Consider the following 16,798-nt stretch of genomic DNA (forward strand, 5'->3'; position numbering starts at 1 on the left):
ATATGACTCATGACTTTGAAACGCTCTCAAGAATCATTGATTTAATAAATTTTCGTTTTTTGAACTTTATATGGAATTCTAAAATGGAACCCTGGAAATTTTTTGTGAGTATGGCCATTCTGAGCACAAGGGTACAAGAGAACCTGGAATCTGTTTCAGATGGAATTGGCGTACATCATATTCAGCAGTTCATACACATGTATATAACGACGGTTCAAATTTCATGGTTTTCATTATGATTTACAAGAGCACCAAGATTTAAATTGGGCCGGATTTGGTCGGAGTGTTCCAGAGCCGGTTTCGCTAGGGTGTGATGTGGACATTTTCAGATCATCATATAGTTCCATCATGCGACGGCTCAAACCACACGATTTTTCATCCAGATGTAAATGGACACCATGCCAAACACCTGGCGTTACGTCCCTGCTGGAACAGAGACTGCTTCTAATCGGCGTAACGACCTGCACTCGTTATTAACAAAGAGCTGTGCCATTTGACTATTTTTGCCTTTGTATACCATGTGGCAAGCACGAAGATATTCTATGCCTGAGAAGTCGAGAAAATTTCCAACCAGGAAAGATTCACTACCGGTGGGATTCGAGCCCATGCCGCTCAGTTTGGTCTTGCTGAATAGCTGCGCGTTTACCGCTAAGGCTATATAAGCCTCTCAAACATAAAGTTATCATACTCGAATTCCGTTTCCGTTATTACCTTTCTACCATTTATAATTCATATTTTGGATAAGTTAAACGACTTTTTATTACTGACGAATTATAACTTTTGACACCAATCGCAATTTTGAGACGTGTTCTATTTGGGCATCAGCCGTTCTTTTAGGAAAACCTCCCGAAATTCCAGAAAGAATGAAAGAAAGAAAGCAATGCCCCCAGGAGTTTCTCCAGTGATTTGATAAGGGATTCGTCCAAGGATTCATGCAAAAAAAAAAAATCAGGGATTCCTTTTGAGATTTCGCAAGGAATTCCTGCAGGAATGTCTTCAGTGATTCCTTCATAGATACCTCCAGTAAAATTTTTACTGGGATTCTTCCAGGAATTTCTCCCAGAAATCCACCAAGATATGTTTCCTAAATTCTTTCAGGAAAGCTCTGGAATTTTCCAGAGATTTTTCAATCGATTTGTTCTGGTATTCCTTCAGATATTCCTCTAGAAAATCAAGAATTCTTAACAGAGATAACTTTAAGGATATACTTTTTTTTTAATTTAATGGAGGGATTATTAGAGTATGTTAAAGTTTAACAAATGGTTTTCATATCTTCAATGGTTTCTCCAGAAATTTCTCCTGGAGTTACAGTAGGACAATTTGTTCAAGGATTATTTAAGATATTTCTCTTGTGATTGCTTCAGAATTTCCTCCGAGGATTCCTCCACGGAAACATACAAAGATATCCTCAAGTAGTTCTCTCAAGATTCTTCCAGTAATTATTTCGGGGATTTATTCCGGTATTCCTCCCGGATCGCTTCAGGGATTCTACCAGGAATTTTTGCAGGTGTTCCTCAACTCACAAATTCCTCAAGAATTTATTGCAGGAAATCTTCCAAAGTTTTCCAGATTCCTATGGATTTCTGGATTCCTATGGAATTTCTCCAGAGACTCGTTCTGTATCTCCAAAAAATCCTTCGGGGATTCCAAAAAATCCCTCGGGAATTCCTTTCTTGTAATTCCTTCAGAGATTCTCCTAGAAAATCCTGCAGGAATTCCATCGGAAGTTATTCTAAGAATTACTTTAGGGACTATTTTAGGAACATCTCTACAAAAATTCCTCCAGTAAATGCTCTACATTAGTTCCTTTTGGAAAATCTCTTCATGGAATCCTCCAGAGATTTGTACTTCTTCAGGAAAATCTCTGTAGGGGGTTTTCCAGGGATTTCTCTACAAATTCCACCAGCAAAATCTCTACAGTGATTCTTCGGGGGATACCTTTAAGAATTCTCCAGGAATTCTTACTGAAATTCTTCCAGAAGCCCTTCAGAGATTCCTGCAGGAGTTTCTGCAGAGACTCAGGAATTTCACAAAGGATTGCTTCAAAAAAGTCTTGTTCCAGGGATGAGCTGATAGACAATCAACTGCATATTTCAATGAAATATGCTTTTCGTCTATGCCAGCGGGTCCTCTGGCCTTCCAGCTTCGAGGCCCAACACGGTGGACTCTCGCCACCGGAGGAAGCTTGCAACTGGCCACATCGTTTAGGGCGCGGTTGGCCTGCTCAGTGAGAAAGCGAACTTGCCCACCACACCTAGTTTTTTCGAGGTAGCTTATTGCTCGGTGGCATAAAGTTATTGTAGCCCTGTGATGAAACGAAAGCATGCCGGCTTCTACACAGGCAGAGGAAGCTGGTGTAGAAAGGGTAAAAAGGAGAAGTCTCGACAGTGCTCTGGCAGTATTATTAAAGATCGGGGACAGTGTAGATACCAGATTTTCCAATTCCCGACAGGTGATTTCATTCCCATAAAACAGTCTACTGTTAATTAAGGCATCTGTGACTAGGCGATGAGTGAAAAAGGGCTATTTTGGGGTGAAAAAGGGCTATTTTTTTGGGACTTGCCAAGTTACCTTTATTTCTTTGCAATGGCAATCATTTTAATTTGCATAAATCAGTAAGATGTGATATCCAACATTATAAAAGAAGAGTTTTGCACCGTTTAAAATATACCGGATGTGGCAATTCAGACGTAATGCCCGGAAGAAATGGCTATAGATTTGTTGGATACTAAACCATTTCAATTCTCGAAAAGTAGAAATCAAACATAATTGTAACCTAAAATGCGTTCCCATTAACTTGGAACAGATGTTCAGATACAAATTGGCCACTTTATCGCAAGTTTGAGGCGTCCCGGGACCCGAAAATGGCCATATATAGGATTTATTAAATGCAAAACTCACAGTTATCCAATTCAATCGTTTCTCAAAAGGTTCACACTGATGCAATTTTCTTAAAATTTTGTCATGTAGTGGCCACATTATAACCGATTCCAGAAATTATCTGTGACTTGAAATTTGCCTACCTCCAGGGGCACAAACGCACAGTACCCTTCTCACCCGACCTGACCCAGTGACCCACCGGAATAACTCCAGCCACATGAATATTTCCGAGTTCCTCTGACCACTTGTAGAAACTAGATATGTGTGCCAGTATACTGACAAAAAATAATTTGAATCTATTAAGAATTAGCTGAGCGGTGCTTTCACTTAGGCCTATACGGGTTAAGTAGCCCGGAATTTTGGCATTCATGTTGACATTGCAGCTCGCAATTTCAAACTGATAAAATTCAGTTTGCAAGCAGTATTCTGAATTCTCATGCTAATATCAATGTCTAGTCAAATTTTCAGCTCATTTAATAAAGATTTCAATATGTTTCAAGTTAAAAATGTGTTTTTTGGCTTTATTTAAGATTTGAAAAATCATAATTATTGCGTGAAATCAGTGAAATCAAATCAAAACCACTTGCTATTACCACTATTTGAAAGCTAATTCTATTCTGCTAAAGTTTGTTGAATACTCTGACTAGACCTGTGCGCCGAAATATTTTTAATCGGCGGCGGCGTCAGGGCATTTTTGCATCGGCGGCGGCGGCGTCATCGGCGTCACGCCGTTTACCATTTTCGGCGGCGGCTGGGAAATTTAAAAACAACAAAAATCTTCGAAAATTACATTTTTTTTTTTCAAATGTTTGGACATATTGGTAAGAAATCAAGATTTCGTTATAATAAATCTTCGGCTAGGTATTTTATATTTAAATAATTATTCATATGAAAAAATACATTACCGAACCTTAATACTCAAGCTTGTATAAGCAGAGCTGCTGAATTAATAATTTTATTTTGTGCATATTATGTTAAGGGTTTTTGTGTTGGTAGAATTTTACATGTTTTTTTATAGATGGCATTATATTAAAATCGCCATATCTTTGATTCATTCACAGTGCCAGTTATGAATCACTGTTTCGAGCGGCCAGGATGTCTTCTCCTTCGTTGTATTGACTTTACTAGGCCGGTTAACGAGAACAAGAAACGAATGGTTTTGGTACAACTTATAATTTAGTACAACCTAGCTCACTCGGTAGGGAACGGTAAATGTTATACATACAAAATAACAATTTCGAAACTTTATTTTCTTCGACGGAAAAAATGTATCAAATTCTATTATAACTGATAGCGAAGCAGTATGGATTTTAATCTAACATATGTAAAATGTTTTTAACATTATTTAAGAAACATAAATGAGTAAATACAGGGTGATTACTATATCCTGTCAGTAAAATAAGTAATCATAGAAAAAATATGATTGTATGAATTTTAATTACCAGTGCATATCCAGTTTTGGACATCTAGAACATTTATCTTCGCTATACATAGATAACATATTAATTTTTTTACCTCAATTCCCAGCCACATGCTTGGTTTCAGAAGCCTTACAGTTAACACGAACGTTATTCAAAAGCATATATTTTAACCAAAAAAGACATATTTTTTTCGCTAAAATTTTCCATAATCAGTCTTATGCTATTTCCTAGTTAGTCTTAAAGATTGTGGTAACAAGCTGTTTCAATCAAGCAATTTTTCCAGCGGAGTTTAGTCAAAAATACAAATCTGTGGAAAACGTGCGTGCCAGGTGCAATGCCTTTAAAACAACACATATGGCTAAAAACTAAGGTAAACGAAAAAAGATTTAATCTTTACTTTGTCAAAACAAACTTTATAGATATGCAAAACAGGATGTACACTGGAAATTAAAATTCATACATACATCTTTTATCTACGATCATTTACTTTACTGACAGGAATTAGTAATCACCCTGTATGTATGTATCTTGCCCAGTCCTCAAAATAAATGATGAACATTCATGTATTTCATCAAACATTGATTCATATTTGTGGGCTATTTATAACTGTAGGGCGTCCGTTCTTCAAACGATAGAGCAATTAAAATTGTTGCCCTATATTTGTTAATCTGTATTAATCTCTGCTAACATTCATAGGGATTACCTAATAAAATTTTATAACCATCCTGAAAGAATATTCGGAGAAGTTGTTGATAAAATTCCTGTAAGATTGTTTTCAATTCTGGGAGGATGCCAAAAGTCTGGAGGATTATCTGTCTGAGAACGAACAGTAGTAATTCTTACATGAATCTTTGAAGAAAATCTGGGATAAAGTTTAGACATATTTTCTGAAAAGATACATGGACGGAACCTGAAGAAATTATCGCTGGAATATATGAAGGAATCTTCTAAGGAACCCATGAATTATTAACTAGAAAGATTCCATAGGGAATTATTGGTAATTTGTATTTTTTGCAGGAATCCTCAAAGGTACAAGAACACGAATGTTCAAAAATAAAATCCATATGGAACACCCGAATTAATTCAAGAAAACTCTAGCCGGCATATATGGAGAAAACACCTACAGTCTTCCAAGAAAGAACTTGTGCAGAAGTCATCTGAGGAATCCCTGAAAATATTCCTGAGAAATTAGAGAAATGTGTTGAAAAATCCTTAGAAAAATGCATAGAGGAATTTGATGAGGAATTCTTGAAATGACGCTTGAATTTAAAAAATCTAGAAAGAATCTTTGGCAGCATTCCTCTAGAAATATGTTAGAGACCTACTTAGAGAATTTGAAAAATATATTTAGAGGAAGTTTTACAGAATTTGTTGAAAAAATAAACACAATAAGTTTGGGGAGATCTCCTAGTACCGGACACCTAAGCCGCTAAATTCGTAATTCAAAAATTATTTATTTTATGCGGTCTTGGTGCCTATTTATGATAAATATTATCGTTTCTGTAGCGTACAGAAATAAATTTGAAAATATAAGTATGAATTTTGAAATTGCATTTTGATGATGTATTTTAGTAGCGTAATCCCGGGTAACAAGGATCAGTTTTTTGAATATTTATTGAAAATTTCATTTGAAAATGCAAATGTTGCAATTTTAAAACGAGTACTGCCACCTATAGCTAGTGACTGTATACTGTATTTTGTTTTTTGAAAGATTTAAACATGTTTAAAAAATGTTTTCAGCGATGTTTTTAATATAGATTATATGGGGTAAAATTGATCATCTATGTAAACAACGTTGGGTAATATTGAAAATGTCGTTACTTACTTAAATCATGACTTCTGAAACCGAATATGAAGGTCAAACGCTTACAAGTTATTTACTTTTTGAGTTATTTTAATATTAAAACACCTCGAACCGCAGAATACGCTTAAAGGCAGGCCATTTCCCAAGAAAATATTACATTCTCAACATTAATTCGTTATTGATGCCTGATTGAATATTCTTATGAAAGTTTTGAGAAAGCAATTGTTTTCTGCAGTGTCATTTTTAGTGAGAACCGCTTGCTCATATCGCTGGCAAAACTTATGTGAGACATGAATCTTCGGCAGTGTCATCCTTAACCATTGAAATCGTTGTTTCGAAAAGTTGTCAAATTTTCGCATGAATTCAACGCAATTTTCTCAAAACTCTGAGATTTCATTAGCTTATGAATATATGAAAAAAAGCGCAATTCATGGGAAATGTTCTGTCAATAAATGATGATACGAAATTTTCAGGTATGAGTCATTTCGATCAGTGTTACCCCACTGATCAATAGATACCCCAGATTACGGTATCAAATTGACCAATATTAACCCTCTAATACCCAAATTTTTATTTTCGATCTACAGTATTGGACAAAACATTTGCAACTTTTTCGATTTTCCATACAAAATGACCAACTTGGATAAACTATATCTCGGTTATTTATGGACCGATTTGAATGAAATTTTCACAGAATATCAGACATACCTTGAATTTTAACATATATTTTTGAGTGATTTTTCTAATCACATGTTGGAAAGCAGTAACGGTTTGACTAAAGTGAATTTTTTGACGATTTTTTATAATTTACATAACTAAACATATTGAAGCTTCATGGTATCTTCAGCGAAGTTGTAGATTTTGACGAGATGAATAAGTTTGCTGAAGACAGTTTTTGTGTAGAGCTATCAGATGTTGAGATAAAAAGTTTTATATTTTTCGTCCAAAATTACACTTTAGTCAAACCGTTATTACTTATAAACTCGTGATTGGAAAAATTATTCGAAAATATATGTTAAAAATCTGATGTTCTGTGAAAGTTTCATTTGAATCGGTCCATAAATAACTGAGATCTTGCTTACCAAAGTTGGTCATTTTGTATGGAAAATCGAAAAAGTTGCAAATGTTTTGTCCAATACTGTAAATATGTATCATTTTAAGTTATCTAAAATCGTTCTAAACACGTTTTGGGCAATGATTTATTTTTATTCGCAAATCTATGCCAAAATTCATTTGATTTTTATAATTTTTATTTTTGAACATCCCTATCCTTTTTCATTTTTTCTTGAAGCCTCTTCTAGTTACTGATTTTTGGAAACAATAAAAATTCAAGTTTTCACGGTACTTTTAAAAATAATAAATTTCAAATATTTTTCTGAAAATATTTTTATTTTCCGTGTAATTAACGGAAACAGAGGTTTGGAATTATTTTAATACCACCAAGCCCTTCTTCTGTTATAGGTTAATAGTAGAAAAATATTAAAGGTACGAGTTTTTATATTACACGTTAAATAAACCCCAGGCATTTGTAGGTTATATAAGAATACAATTTTTCAAACAATATTCAAAAATACAAAAAAGTTTCAAAAGTTATAAAAACTTTTCTCATATGCGTGTTATGAGTCAAGGTTTAAGCCAAAAATAAAATCATTTTGATTTCCGAGCTACGAAAAAATACACAAAATTCCAAAGTGTACCCCGTCTAAAGGCGGGGTTGGGTATTAGAGGGGCACCCAATACCGGAAACGATCTGGAAATGCCTCGAATTCTGTTGACTGTTTTCACTCTAGGATTGTTTTTTTTACTTCCAATTCAATGAATTTGCAACATTCAAAAGAGTAATGAGTTTTACTTAGTGTGCAAGTGGTTCCAAAAACCTCTTTAATATATGATGAAAAATAATACATTTCACGTGTTGTTCGCAACCATTCCTCTGTATACTTAATAGCTTCCTTTTTTCTCATACGGTGTCCGGTATTGGGTGCTGTCCGGTACTGTAGGATCTCCCCCCCAGTAATTTAAGAGTCCTCCAGGTCCAATGCCCATCTTTGGGCAATTTTACTGGATCTTGCCATTTTGGACTTACTTCGGCAAGGAGTGTTTTCGCTACATACGCGTTGCATTCCGATAATTTGTGCGATAAAAACCCCTCCAAATCCAAAACGAATTATGCAGGTGCCCACAAACGATGTTTTCTCACGCATTTGGTAGGCAAAACGGATCGTTGAAGTAATTTCTGCAAGAATTTTTAAAAACAGTTCTTAAGGAATTCTAAAAAGAATTCTTACCATAATTTATAGTAATTTTCTTTAAAAATTCGGCTAGTTTCTTGAAAAAATCTTCGAAGAAATTAGCAGCGGAATTCCAAGACTATTTACGAAGAAATCACTAGAGCAATCCGATAATTAATTCTGGAACAACCTTTGAACGGCTTAACATAGACAACGGTGAATACACGGTGCGGGCAGAGGAGGAATCCTAGATAAAATTCTAAATACCTGAAGAAATATTTGTTAGAATGCTTGGAAAAACTCAATGAAGATTTTTTTGTAATTTTCTGAAGATTCTAAGAGGTGTCTTATTTTCGCATGAATTCTTTGTAGAAATTAAAGCATCCTTTATTCAAGTCATACTTTGAAGAATTTCTTGAGGAAAAAAAATGGAAAACTTTTGGCAGAATCACTTAAAAAATCCGTTTGAGTATACCTTTTACTGATTTCTAGATGTATCACCAGAGACACGTTTGGAGTCTTGGAAGGGATTTAGGAGTTAAATGCATGCATTTTTGGTTAGTTGCGAGCATAAATTTATAAAGATATGTCTAAGCAAAGTTTTGGAAAGTTTTAGAAGGAATTCTCAGATATGCTTGGACAAATTCTAGAAATGATTTTTAAAACGTTTTCGAATCATTCATGAAGAAATATCGAAAATAATACTTGAAGAAGATCCGAGTAAAAAATGAAAGTATTCCAGAAAAATATGCAGCAATCCTACGATGAGTTCCTTGAAGAGTTCACAGGGGAATCCTTTAAAAATTACTAATTTCTGGTAGAACCTTGAAGACAAATTTTTGAAGCAATTAATGAAGTCACTGGAATCAATAAAAGCATATCAGATAAATCCTGGAAGAGCATGAAATCTCTTAAGTTCATAAATATAGACTCGGAGGTGACTAGGGTAACTTATACAGAAGTTTATGGACACATACTTTAACTTTATATTTGAAAAAAAAAAATCTGGAAACAATTTTGAACAAATTCACATTTATTGAGGAAATTCTGAAGATACTCCAAAAGGTATTATCAGAAGAATTTCTGATTTTCGATGCAATCCATATTACAATTCCTGGAGAATATAATAAATAATTCCCTGAAGAACTTCTTGAAGAAATCCTTTGGCGCATCCTGAAATAATTCCTAAAGTAAGGCCCAAATATTTCCTAGGCCATTTTTTAAATTTAAATTTTTCGAGCTGAATTATTATTCGGCGTGGAAATACAAAATCGGCGGTGGGACGCAGACCAGCGTATGGCGCGCCGCCGATACTTCAATCGGCGTCGGCGTGACGTAAAATTAATCAGCGGCGGCGGCGTGGCGCGGCGGCGCACAGGTCTACTCAGAAGCACAAATCTCAACCAAACTATGTTAAAACTTACTCCAATTGAAAAGTCCTGTTCGACAAAAGTTCGCAGAAGTAAATAAACTACTATGTATGTAGAGGTATTTTCGATAATTTTTTGTGTTCCGTTCGGTAGTTATTAATTTTTAAAACTTGAAATTAGTCCAAAACACATAATTGATTTGAAGCACATATGACCAGAAGTTCTGTTCAACATGAAAAATTAAAATACTGGTTGACTGGGGGATTCCCACAAATTTTTGAAAATATGAATAGGTCTACTATACACGCTCACATGTGGAGAGTATGCTGATACTTTTTCAGCCAAGTCAGTGCAAATCCAACTGATTTTCTTTACTTCGAAATCGTGGTGACTTGGCACATGGAACAATCATCAACGACGCGTACAAATTTCAATGACGGCATACTTCGCCTTAACACCAAGAATGACAATGGACCGATGCACGAGTTCACTATCTGACGTTTGAGCGGTGCCGTGTTATTTACGTGATCATGGCAACGAGTGAATTCGGCACCGCTCAAACGTCAAATTAGTGAACTCGTGCATGGATCAATGCACGAGTTCACTATTTTGAAGTTTGAGCGGTGCCAAATTCACTCGTTGCCATGGTCACATAAATAACACGGCACCGCTAAAACGTCAAATAATGAATTCGTGCATTGGTCCATTGGTCCATTAACCAATGAACCAATGCACGAGTTCACTAGTTTGACGTTTGAGCGGTGCCAAATTCACTCGTTGCCATGGTCACGTAAATAATACGGCACCGTTCAAACGACAGAAAGTGAACTCGTACATCGGTCTATGGACCGATGCACGAGTTCACTAATCTGACGTTTGAGCGGTGCCAAATTCACTAGTTGCCATGGTCACGTAAATAACACGGCACCGCTCAAACGTCAAATGATGAACTCGTGCATTGGTCCATGGACCTATGCACGGGTTCATCATTTGACGTTTTAGCGGTGCCGTGTTATTTATGGGACCATGGTAACCAGTGAATTCGGCACCGCGCAAACGTCAAATTAGTGAACTTATGCATTGGTCCATACACTTTTAAGTAGGTATTGTTGTTGATTGAACTGTCATTTATTTTCACTCGATGTGTTTTGCAACAAAATTATTTTCGTGTTCAACTTTTTACATTGAGATAAACCATTTTCTTATAAATTTTAATTATTTCGTATGATTTTAGGCAACCAATGATTAGGATCCATTGAAAGTTTCCTGGTGTGAACGAGTTCCCATACAATTTTTGGATGGTCGGACTATTCGGTGTGGATTGTGGAAAACATACAAATATGAATATTGAGCGCTTTTCTACGCAAGCAAGGCACTAATTAATTGGCTATCAAGAAATTAAAGTTCTAAAATTTTACTACAAACTGATAGCTTTGCATGGAAATCAGCAGGTTTCATTTTCTAAGCAAGGAAAGTATTATCAATTTTTAAGGTTCATGGCAAGCAGCCGTGCGCTCTGCTGTTGCGACCTTATTCTACTTTAGCGAACGACCGAAACCCTCAGCGCCAACTTCCTCGCATTTGTGAAGGCCAAGGAGGACTTTCCCTGATCGCAATATTATTTCTATTCCCACAAACTTCCTAGATGAATATTAAATTTTAACATTATTAGTAACAATGGATGGCACTAGATCCCACACGAAGTTACGAATAACGAATAACCTGTTTTTCGTCCCTATTCACATTAACAGTTCTGCTAGTCAAAGACAAATTAAATCAGTATTATTGATTAATAATGAAAATCATCCATCCAGGCTCAGATCCAGGCTACATCAAGGATCAGAAAGCGGGCACCTTATATAAATATGAATTAAATCAAATAATATGGGTAAAAATTAAGAATAAAATATGAATTGTTTTGGAAACACTTTTTGGTTTGGTCTTCTGGAAACACGTTCGTCAACAACAATAATTTGCTCCGCCACGAAGGTTGCTGTGATCCAACCATAAAAAAATTATAGTGTTGCCAAGAGATGTCAGAAAGGGGTGATTTAAATATTATGGCATGCTAGCGTAAAAAGCTGGATACCGGCCATGGCCACAATAAATAGCGTGACCGTAATCACCGATCCTTGTGGGACGCCAGTTTTTTCATCAAATGAAATTAATTTGCAGTTTCCAACAAGCACCTGTGCGGTTTGCCCGCCGAGGAAGTTTTTTACGAACGTGAGCAGATTGCGCATGATGTCCCAGCTAGCCAATTTTTTCAGCACGCCGGGTGTCCATGCCCTATTATAGGCTTTTGTCAAGTCCAGCGATGCTATTTCAATGTGATGTCCTTCCTTGAGTGCGTCGTTGAGAATCGGACCGAGAGAGGCCATGTCAGTTCCGGTTCCAAATCCGGGACGAAAAGCGTGTTCCTGGTTGTCTAATTTATGATGCTTCTCAAGAAATTCCATGAGCCTTCTATTGACCATTCTCAGCTGTGCAACTTGTCAATGCTATCGGCCGATAGCTGTTTACGATATTGGCGGGGCCAGAGTTTTTCGGAATGGACCCATGCAGGAGTTCACGAATTTGACGTTTGAGCGGTGCCGAATTCACTTGTTGCCATGGTCACGTAAATAACACGGCACCGCTCAAACGTCAGATAGTGAACTCGTGCATCGGTCCATAGGTACTATGTAGCTGTGTTTCCAATCAGCGGGTAGGGTACAAGAGATCCAGTCTTTGTTGATCATGGCGAGGAGGGTAGTCTTTCCGCTCGGAGGAAGATTATTGAGCATCGGGTAACTGATGTCGTCTGGACTAACCGATTAACCATTGGTCTTTTTAGAACGTATTTCAACTCAATGGTGAGTTAAAAACTTACCCTCTGTCAGCTGGAAACTGGAACTGTTGTATCGCCGTTTCAGGGAATGGGTGTCGCTTAAGGCTGAAAAACCAGTTTTTTTCGTACAAATTTAAAGAATTCCTAATCAAAATCTATCACTGCCCTACAGATAGCAAGTGCAATGCAATGATAGATTTTCATGAACATTCCTTCAATTTTGGGCAAAAACCAGGTTTTGAGAGTTTTGTAAAACGATGATGGCTATTTTCCTGTCAAGAAAAGTACTAGGATATCGCTGAAATGTAGAGATGTCATAGAAATAGTTCACAAGGGCGTTTGAGATACGATAGTCCAGTTCGTTAGCAAGTTCTGTCTGGGAACCACACCAGTCGGATCTATCAGATAACCACCGAGGCCGCCGCGTTGTCTCTGGACAAACAGCATTTTCTAACACTATGTGGATTGCAGCGTGATCACTTCCACGAAAGTCGGTGTCTACGGACCATAAAAACCGATTTGTGATGGAAGCCGACACAAGGGAGATGTCAATGGATCATTAAAATAACTAAAACGGCCGCTATGGAAAGCATAGATAGCGCCACCGTAGCCTTGTGTGTTTGACAGAACAGCAATGCTGTCACAATGTTAAATCTCATATACAGTGGCGCTTTTGTTTCGATGCGGTAACAAAAAACTACCTTCAATGATCCATTGCGGATTCAGAATGGCCACGGAAACACGTAGATGATCCATCGTTGAGTATGGTGAGGTTTCTATGGCTAGCAATGTTAGCAATAATAGAACCTCGCACTCCATGCTCGATGGTAGCAACTTTCCATTCGGTAAGTAAATCGAAGCCACCGAGATCGTAAATAAAAGGCCATTGTAATCGGACGGCGACTATGGGAAAATTGGAGTCGAGTTGATTTGGTGTACGGCTAAATCGGTTGAAACACCAATTTCATGATACTAGGTGTTGCACGATGAATTTCCTGTAGTGCTAGTATCACGGGTTGCATGGAATTAACAAGCATCTCTAGATCAGGAAGATTGTGGAAATATCCATTGATATTCCACTGTATAGCAAAAGTGGAAGCAGCTTCTCCACCCATTGCGAGTGGGATCCATCGGCATGAGAAATGGCAGAAATTGACTGACTATGTGAAAGCAGTTGGGGGTCCAGATGGCACTTACCGCCCAGGTTTGGGTTCCCGGGGTGTCCAGGAGTAGAACTAGCTGGCGTTTCTCTTGCGGCAAATCAATCATGAGTAAAAGTGGAAGTTTTGTTGTACTTACCGGCTGGATTCAGTTGCCCGTGTTGCATTTGTAAGTTTAGGTAAGGTATCGGCACACGGTTGTTGTACCATGTGTTGTCAAGACGGATTGGCCATAGCGCGTTCTGTGAAGGGTGTCATAGCAGAACGCGTTGGTTGCTTCCACTTCCATGAGAGGGCTATATACATTTGGTTTTAGGCAGCTGCTAAATGGGTTCCTTTTAGGAGCTGGTTTGACTCCGACGTTGATGTCCACGTTATCCTCAGGGGAATAGGATTTAAGTCCCGCTTGCGTCCCTCTTCCAACACTTTCTGGATGCCAGAGGTTGCCCGTTCCGGAACCGACAGCCAAAACTTCCGAACCGGCTGGGCCCTGGCTGATCGGATAGTATGTTGGGAATTCCGGGGTACAGGTGGAGACAACAGTTGCGCCAGGATGTCGAGGGTTGTCTGCCAGTTCCGGTAGGGGTGTAGCATCCGCACTGGTGGGGTACCGACTATCTCTAGCCCCTGTTGTCGAGTCTACTGTTTGTAAGCTTGGTAGTTCTAATGCTGCGGTTTGAGTTTGCTCAGTCGACTCCTTTCTTTTTATTATCTCGACACTGGAATGCGGAGTGAAGACGATGTAGAAAATTAGGACTCACATGGTATTGGTCGTGTTATGGAGGACTGAGCGATATGTAGGGAGAACTTTCTTGGATACACCCTTCCCTTTACGGGTATTGGTTGCCCGCTTTGTCTTTGGAGAGCCAGTTGAAGATTCGCCGCTGGAGTTTTCGCTTGCATGGGTTCGTTCGTTGAGGGTAGTGGTACTACTTTTTTTTTGGAATTACCCATGAACTACTCATCGATGTGCTTTGAACACGGATCTAGACGCAGGCTGATGTGTTCCTCGGATACTTCAGATTCAGGGATCGAAAGTGCGGCAGGATTGATGATGGATCTCTATTCAGCATTTTCCGCATCTTTGCTGGCGTTAATAACGCCACTATATGCAGTTTTGCTACTGCCAGATGTCAAACGAGCTTTGTAGATCCTATGAACCTGTGGGTAGGATGTGCCATGGTCCACACTGATGTGTTGAATAACAATTTCCCGAAGATATGCCGGGCACTTTCGGCTAGAAAACTGATAATCGCTACTTTTGCAGCTCTTGCAAAAAGAATCTTCTGTGCATAAAGGTCCTACACTATTTGCCGTAATCGAGGTATTCACACCGGGGATGTTGCCAGCTTCCGTGAAGATGCCTGGAGAGGAATTAACTATTCGATCTTCTGGGTGGGTTTGACTGCAGTGTCCACAAATTCGCTTTCCCGTGTGTCCATATTCCCAGCAGTGGAAATACAGCATTGGATACGGGTAGTAATTCCTCGTTTTGCATCGGCTCCATCCAAAACCAACATGGGGCGGAATTATCGTACAAGTGATCGTGAGAATGATCGTTGGAGTATTCTGCCATACACCATCTGCATTTTTCCTTTTGATTCGGAGGTTTTTCAACTTGGGCAGCAAGTTGGACCTTGAGGTACCTAGTCATCGGTTAGGTCAACGGGGTCGTAGTTCGAGACGACGTATTTTCGTTGGTTCAAATGATTGTGCTCCTTTATCCCGATTGTCGTGCTGTGGTTGGTTGAACTGTGTCTGACTTCGTACTTTGAGTACATAGGAGATGCCCCGGTTTTCCTTGAATGCTCCCCAAAGATGTTTCTCAACGGAAAGTCGTAACAGAAACAGGTTTTGTGGAATTGGACCAGAAACTTCTTGCATTTTCAAAAACTGCAGTGGTCCAGCAGTGCCGTCGCTATCCGTAGAATCAGGGTAACGTGGTCCAGTGTATTCGCCACAAATTTCAGGCCAAATTCTCGCATAACTCATGATCTCGAACCAAAATCCATTGGTCCTCAAGTGTGTGGCTCGTTGTTTTTTAGCAAATGAGTGAAACAAAATAAAAAGTATCACCTCTGAGAGAAAATTCAGGATTTCTCCTCATCGTAGCATTGCTAAATAACGTATAAATCCATTCGTTTGCTCAGTTACAACAAGCTCAACTTAGTTACCGATGGATTTTAGGGCGAGATCACAAACTAAACGAGAATTCCCCTTTCTGCTCAATTTAGGTCTCTTGAATTTTAAAATGATGTCATTATTCTTACACCAAAATTTTACTGTATTTTGTCATTTTATTAATCAGTTTATTAAAATAAGCACATTTTAGAGAGAGAAAAAAGGTTTCATGGGCGTAAAACTATGCTATATGATTTCAAAGATGAGTTTTCACACACTTTTAAACACTCACATTTTACATGTAGGCTTAGCACCAACGGGTTGTTTAGAACTGATTTTTCCAACAGTAGGTATTGCTTACACCTTCTAAAACCGGAATTATTTCTATATTTAATATAGATAATTTCTATATTTCTATTTTCTATATCTAAAATAAAAAATCTATATTTCTATATTGAAAATTATCATAAGAAACTACAAAACAAGGAATGTCTGGAACAACTGAATATGAAGAATGCGAAAAATGTCACGAAACATTTTTGGCCAGCTACGTTGTCCAAATATCCCTTAGTGCGTCGATGGCTGGGCGAGTAGACGAGGTTCGAGGTGCAATCGCAGAAGGCGTAGTGGGTCTGCGGCCGGCGAATTGGGGCTTGCTGGTTGTTGCTAGAAATTAACTACTGGTTGCACTAATAATTGAGATTTCTGCTGCTAGATTGAGCTGAATAATTAATTTAAGTGCATCACGGTGCATGATAATGCCTTGCAAACGTGCAGGCAATTTTTCCTCCCAATCCGAATCGCGTGCATTCATACACTTGTGTTCTACACTATAGATCTACTACAGGAGGGGCTTATCTCCAGTAGTCCCGAATGGTAATGGGAAAGTTTTGAACGGGGCATAATAAACGATGTCATTATTTGTTAAATTATCTATTCATTCTCTGGTTGTTTCGTCATTCGTCCGTACCGGTCGCCTTT

Source organism: Aedes aegypti, chromosome 1 (assembly GCF_002204515.2).
Source record: "Aedes aegypti strain LVP_AGWG chromosome 1, AaegL5.0 Primary Assembly, whole genome shotgun sequence".
NCBI classification, from domain to species: Eukaryota; Metazoa; Arthropoda; class Insecta; order Diptera; family Culicidae; genus Aedes; species Aedes aegypti.